The sequence below is a fragment of the Carettochelys insculpta genome, chromosome 1, assembly GCF_033958435.1.
Source record: "Carettochelys insculpta isolate YL-2023 chromosome 1, ASM3395843v1, whole genome shotgun sequence".
Lineage (NCBI taxonomy): Eukaryota > Metazoa > Chordata > Testudines > Carettochelyidae > Carettochelys > Carettochelys insculpta.
Window position 1 is genome coordinate 178340774 of NC_134137.1, and position 6000 is coordinate 178346773.

The following is a 6000-nucleotide window of genomic DNA, read 5'->3' on the forward strand; positions in this document are numbered from 1 at the left end:
TGGACAGAGTAATGATGATGACTTTGTCATCTCAAAACCAAACAAGTAGTTTGTCCTCCTAAAACCACACCCTTTTGTTAAAACAGATCAGATGACACCTGTCTTCAGGGACCGGTGAGGAATTGGTGCGGGGAATACTCTGCAATATGAAAGGGATGCAGAGGCCTTTTGGTGGGTTCTCCCTCTGCAGCCCTTCCACTATGTAACTTTATTGCAGGGCTTAAGTAGCACAAAAGACCTTGGGTGGAACACTGTGTACCTGGGTGAGTTGAAGAATCCTGACAAAATGGATTTTTCTGGGACAGGAGTAGAAGGTCTTTCTCCTACTTTTCCAGGTAAACAGGGTTTTCATATATTGTAACTGGCTTCACAATATAGAATTTTCCTTTCAGAAGTTTACTGTCCAAATTGCTGAGTTTTAACTTATTTCGTATCTCTTTCCCAGGGTGTTTATTATCTTTGCAAAGACATTTTTCTTGTATAAATAAACCGTACATACCCAACATACACAAGATACTAATACAGTATGTGTGTTTTTGAATTCTAGAGACGAGGCAGGAATAAGAGAATCTCCGTTCATAACTAAATAGTGCATCTCAGAGCAGAGTAAAAAAGCTTTGGAGATGGAAATGTGTTAAGCCTCCACACAGTTAACAACATGTCACTTTGTGAGAGAATTTTCATAATTAATGAACTGGTTCAATTTGCTCTGCCGCTTGACTTTGATTAATACAGTTTTGAGTGTTCCCACTGGGACTCTGTCCAGTTTGTTTAGTAAGCTCTTATGTCTATATCCAGTTCACGTGTATGGATCTAAGTGTTGGCACCAAATAGGTCAATACACAGCCATTCTGATTCCCTTTAAAAAGAAGATAACAGTATATCCTAGATCATGGTTCTCTATGAATCCTTCTTTTACAAGGAATTTTACTGTCAATTTCTTCAACATTAAACAGAAACCTTATGGAGCTCTTACAATTTACGGATATAACAAGCATTATGCATCCTTCTGAAGCTGAGTGTCTCAGCATTAGAAACCTCTCTTGTAATTCTGTTCCTGAAAGATGAAAAATCTGTTGTGTACTCAATAATAAAAGGGACCAAATCCAGAATTCATTAACATAAATAGAAAAATTTGTTTAGACCTGAGTAAGACAAGGATTTGGGATAAGGTGTCTGTTTCATTCTGAAAATGGCTCTTTTTCTAAAGAGAAAGAAAAGCTTAAGCCTTCTAGGCTATGTCTACGCTACAGAGCTCTTTCAAAAGAAGCCATTCTGGAAAATCTCTTCCGAAAGAACTTCTTTTGAAAGAGCGTGTCCACACACAAAAAGCAGATCAACAGAGTGATCTGCTCTTTCGAAAGAGAGCATCCACACAGTCCCCGCTCTTTCAAAAGAACGGGCCAGGGATCAAAAAAATCAGGTGTCAGCAGGACAGCTGTCTTCAAAAAAAAAAGGGCCTGCAGAACGTCTACACGTTTTCTTTCGAAAAAAGCTTCTGAAGGGGGGAGCTCTTCCCGAAATGGAAGTGGAAGAGCGCTTTCGAAAGTAGCGCCACGTTCTTTTGATTTACTTTTGAAAGAACACTTTTTATGTGTAGACGCTCCGTGGGATATTTTGAAAGAACCCCCTCCTTTTCAAAAATCTTTCGAAAGAATTTGCTAGTATAGACATGGCCTTAGTGTTTGTGAAGTTCTTTCTCTTGCTACCACTTGGTCTGTCTGTTTTTGAATACTGCAAACAGATCTGGTCTCCTCATCACAAAAATATACACTGGAAATGGAAAAGATTCAGAGATGGGGAACAAAAACTATTAGTGGTATGGAACAGCTGCCATATAAGGAAAGATTAATAAGGCTGGGACTTTTCAGCTGGGAAATTAGATGGCTGAGGTTGGGGTATGATAGAAGTCTGTAAAATCATGACTGGTGTGGAGAAAGGGAATAAGGAAGTGTTATTTATTCTTTACCATATCCTAAGAACTAGGGGTCCCCAAATGAAATTAATAAGCATCAGGTTTTCAATAAAAAAAAGGAAATACTTCTTCATACAACACATATTCAACCTGTGGAACTCCTTGCCAGACAATGTTGTTAAGGTCAAGATTTTGGATAGTTTCATCAATAGTTATTAGCCAGGAAGGGCAGGAATGGTATCCCCTAGTCTGTATCAGGAGCTGAGACTGGGTGACAGGGGATGGATCTCTTAATGATGGCCTGCTCTGTTCATTCCCTCTGGGGCACCTGGTATTGTCCACTGTCAGAAGACTGAACACTGGGCTAGACGGACCTTTGGCCTCACTCAGTGTGGTCATTGTTCTCTATAAGTTATTCGTTTATGCAGGTGACATAGAATGGCCATTATCAGCCAAGATTTTAGCTCTGTAGGAAATGGAAAACACAAACTTCAGGTCTGAAAGGGCTTTCTTAAAGGGAAGATTCCAGCTTCAGCCAAGAAATGACAGACTTCATCTATTAGTTAACACTTTATTTAGAGTGGACAATTGTCTTTGAGAAAAATAATTCATTTTGAAATACCACTGTCTATATTCTTCCTCATGAGCATGATCATGTACCTTACCCCTAATTAATACTAGTGGGATTATGTTTAGGGAGGATTTCACACTCCAGAAGCAGATAGCCTGGCTAAATCCGGTGCACTGCTTAGATGTTTAAATGGTGCTTAGGCCTTGTGCTGGCTCTATTTTCAAGGGTGAAATTCACCCTAAGGCTGCAGGAGGCATCCAAACTAGTGAGAAAAAGCCTTCAACAGCCCTTTGTAACAGAAAAATGTGGGAAGCTTAACACATTTTCAGCATTCTCGGCCTTGAGTCCCCATCAGCCCAGAGTCATTACTAAGGACGTTGCTTGCAGAGCTGTACTTGGAAATTATGGAACCAGTTGTATGTTTCAAACCCATGAAGTTCAGCTGAATCAGAGATACTAACCTGCAATCCTTTTCCCACTTAGTTGGAGATGCCGGAGAGGCCAGCCCTTAATCACCAATTGTAACAAACTGCTGTGCTCAGTGGAATTTTTGTTCAGATTTGTACAAGTCTGACCAGTCTTGGCTGATGAAAAATGGAAGACAAACCAATGGGAACACAGGGAATGTTGAAGACTCACGTTCACATTGTTCTACTTCTTGCTAAACCGTCCTGAGGAAAAAAAAAACCTGAGCATTCCATGAGTGCCTTCTGATGATTCCAGTTCCAATAATGCTTCACACAGTACTGTTGTATCTTATGCTATGTCTATACTGGACCAAGAAAGTTGACTGCAGATATGCAATGCAAGTGGTGCCAATTATGTAGTTAAAATTGATGCACCTGCACTCATGTTAATTTGTCTGTCTATACCAGGGAAAATCGACAGGAGAGTTTATTCCTTCAACCTCCCTTACGCCTTGCATCTCGCAACGAGTATAGGGATCGACTGTGATGCCTGAGAGCTCGATTTTGTGAGTCCATACTAGATGCATGAAATCAAACCCCAGAAGATTGATCCTGAGCAGGTCGATCTTCCATGGTCGTGTAGCTAAGCCCTCAGAAGACATTACAGATTTTAGTACTACATGGACTGTCACCGATAGCAAAGCAATGATTATACCCAGAAGTTCTACCTACTACATTTATCTTAAATATTTCTTCTCTTTCTTGGCAGTCACTCGATAAAGAGTAGGATGTCTTCATGTCACCCTCCTATTTGTGAGTCCATTGATGGCTGATCATCCTGATTCTGCAGCCTCAAATCTTATCACAGAAAGGGCAGGTGTGGGTAGCTGTTGGAGAGGCCTGGGGCAGTTCTTGATGCTCTTTTGTTCTTCTTTACCTCTCCTTGCCTGCACTGTGGGACCTCTCAAATTGCGCCACTCCTTCATGGATTACTGTTCTTGCATTGGGGATAGTCTTGGGCAAGGTTCTTGCAAGTGTCAACACTGAAGCTACACTTTTTCATCTGTGTCTTCAGCATGTCCTTGTATCTCTTCTGTTGGCCACCAATGCTCCTTAGTCCTTCTTTCAACTTGGAAAACAGAATCTGTTTTAGGAGGTGTTCATCAGTAATCTGAACCATGTGACCATTCCAATGAAGTTGTTGATGAAAGATAATGGCTTTAATGCTGGTCATGTTCAACTCTTCCAGGACACTAGTGTTCATGTGCCTATCCTCCCAAGAGATATTTAGGATTTTCCTGAAGCAGCATTGATAATATTGTTCAAGTGCCTTCAAATGATACTTGTATGTTGTCCGGTTTCACATGCGTACAGTAGCATTGGAACAACCACTGCACGGTATACATGGAGCTTTGTCTTGGAATAGGTGTCCTGGTTTTCAAAGGCTCTTTGTCTCAGGCAGGCAAAAGCAAAGACAATGATGGATGTCCTTTAGTGGAAAGATGACATCCATGGTATAGGAAGTGCTCCACATTTTCCAGCAGTTCTCCATTGACTTCAATAGAAAATACATGAGATTGTCCCATCAGTGAGGTTTGATGGAGCACCTTGGTCTTTTTGATACTCAGTGTGAGGCCAAGATTCTTGTATGCTTCAGCGAAGGCACTTAGGATGGTCCTAAGGGCTGTGGGAGAAAGAGCACCAATCATGTTGTCATCCGTGTACTGGAGCTCCATGATTGAGGCTGTGGAGGTCTTGCTTTTAGCCTTCAGTCTCCTGAGCTTGAAGAGCTTCCCATTCATTCTATAGGCAATTTTTACGCCATCTGGAAGATTGTCATCAATGAAATGTAGGGTCATGACAATAAAGATGCAAAACAGTAATGGGGCAAGGATGCTAGTCAACAGCCTTTTTTGACTCCTGTTTTGACCTTAAAGGGTTTGCTTTGGGATCCGTTGTTGCTCAATACTGTAGCAGTCATGTTGTTGTGAAACAGCCACAAGATGCTAATGATTTTTTTTTTGGACAGCTGATCTTTCAGAGGGTAGTCCACAGTGTTCTACAGTTGACTGAGTTGAATGCTTTGAAGAGGTTAATGAAACACATGTATAAGGCTTTGTTTTGTTCACAACATTTTTCTTGCAGTTGCTGGGTGGTGAAGATCATGCCCACTGTTCCTTGGAATGGTTGGAAGCCACACTGAAATTCTGGGATAATTTCTTCTGAGAGTGGCAGGAGTCACTTTGTAAGGATTCAAGCTAAGATTTTCCCTGCCGTTGCCAGGAGGGACATGCCATGGTAGTTTCCACAGTCCAGCTTGTTGCCCTTCTTGAAGAGACTGACTATCAGTGTGTCTCTGAAATCTTGTGGTTTCTGTTTCCTCTCCTAGATCTTGAGAATCAGGAGGTGGAGTTGTTTGTGGAGCTCTGGCCCACCTTCTATGAAGACTTCAGTGGTGATTCCATCTAGTCCAGTTGCCTTGTTGCATTTAATTACTTTGACAGCAGCTTGGACCTCACTCAGGGGAGGAAGCATTGCAAGATCACCCCTAGATGGTTGTTGAGGGATTTGGTCAAGGGATTCTAGGACCATGGTGGAAGAGTGGTTCAAGAGCTCATTGTAGTGCTCCCTTCAGCAAGAAGAAGTGGTTTCATTGTCTTTCAGGAGTTGGGTACCATCCTTTGATCTGAGGGGATTAATTCTATGATTTCTCAGTCCATAAATGGCTTTGGTAGCATTGAAGTAACCACTTGTATTATTGATATCTGCAAGATGCTGGAGTTCTTGCACCTTGTCAGTCCACCACTAGTTTTTCAGAGTCCTTGTTTTATGTTGGACTTTTGCCTTGGCCTTGGCATGCACTTCTCTCTTCATTATGCAGTTGATGTTGCTTTGGCAGGTCCTAAAGACTTTCCTTTTTTCCTCAATCAGGCATTCAATTTTCACTCCATTCTCATCAAACCAGTCCTGATACTTCCTGGACTGGTAGCCAAATGTTTCTCCACAAGCTCCAATGACGGCATTTTTCTATTGACACCAGTGTTCTTCTGCATCTTCAGGGTATACTGTGGGCAGCTTTCTTTGGAGCGCTATCTGGAAGTCACTTT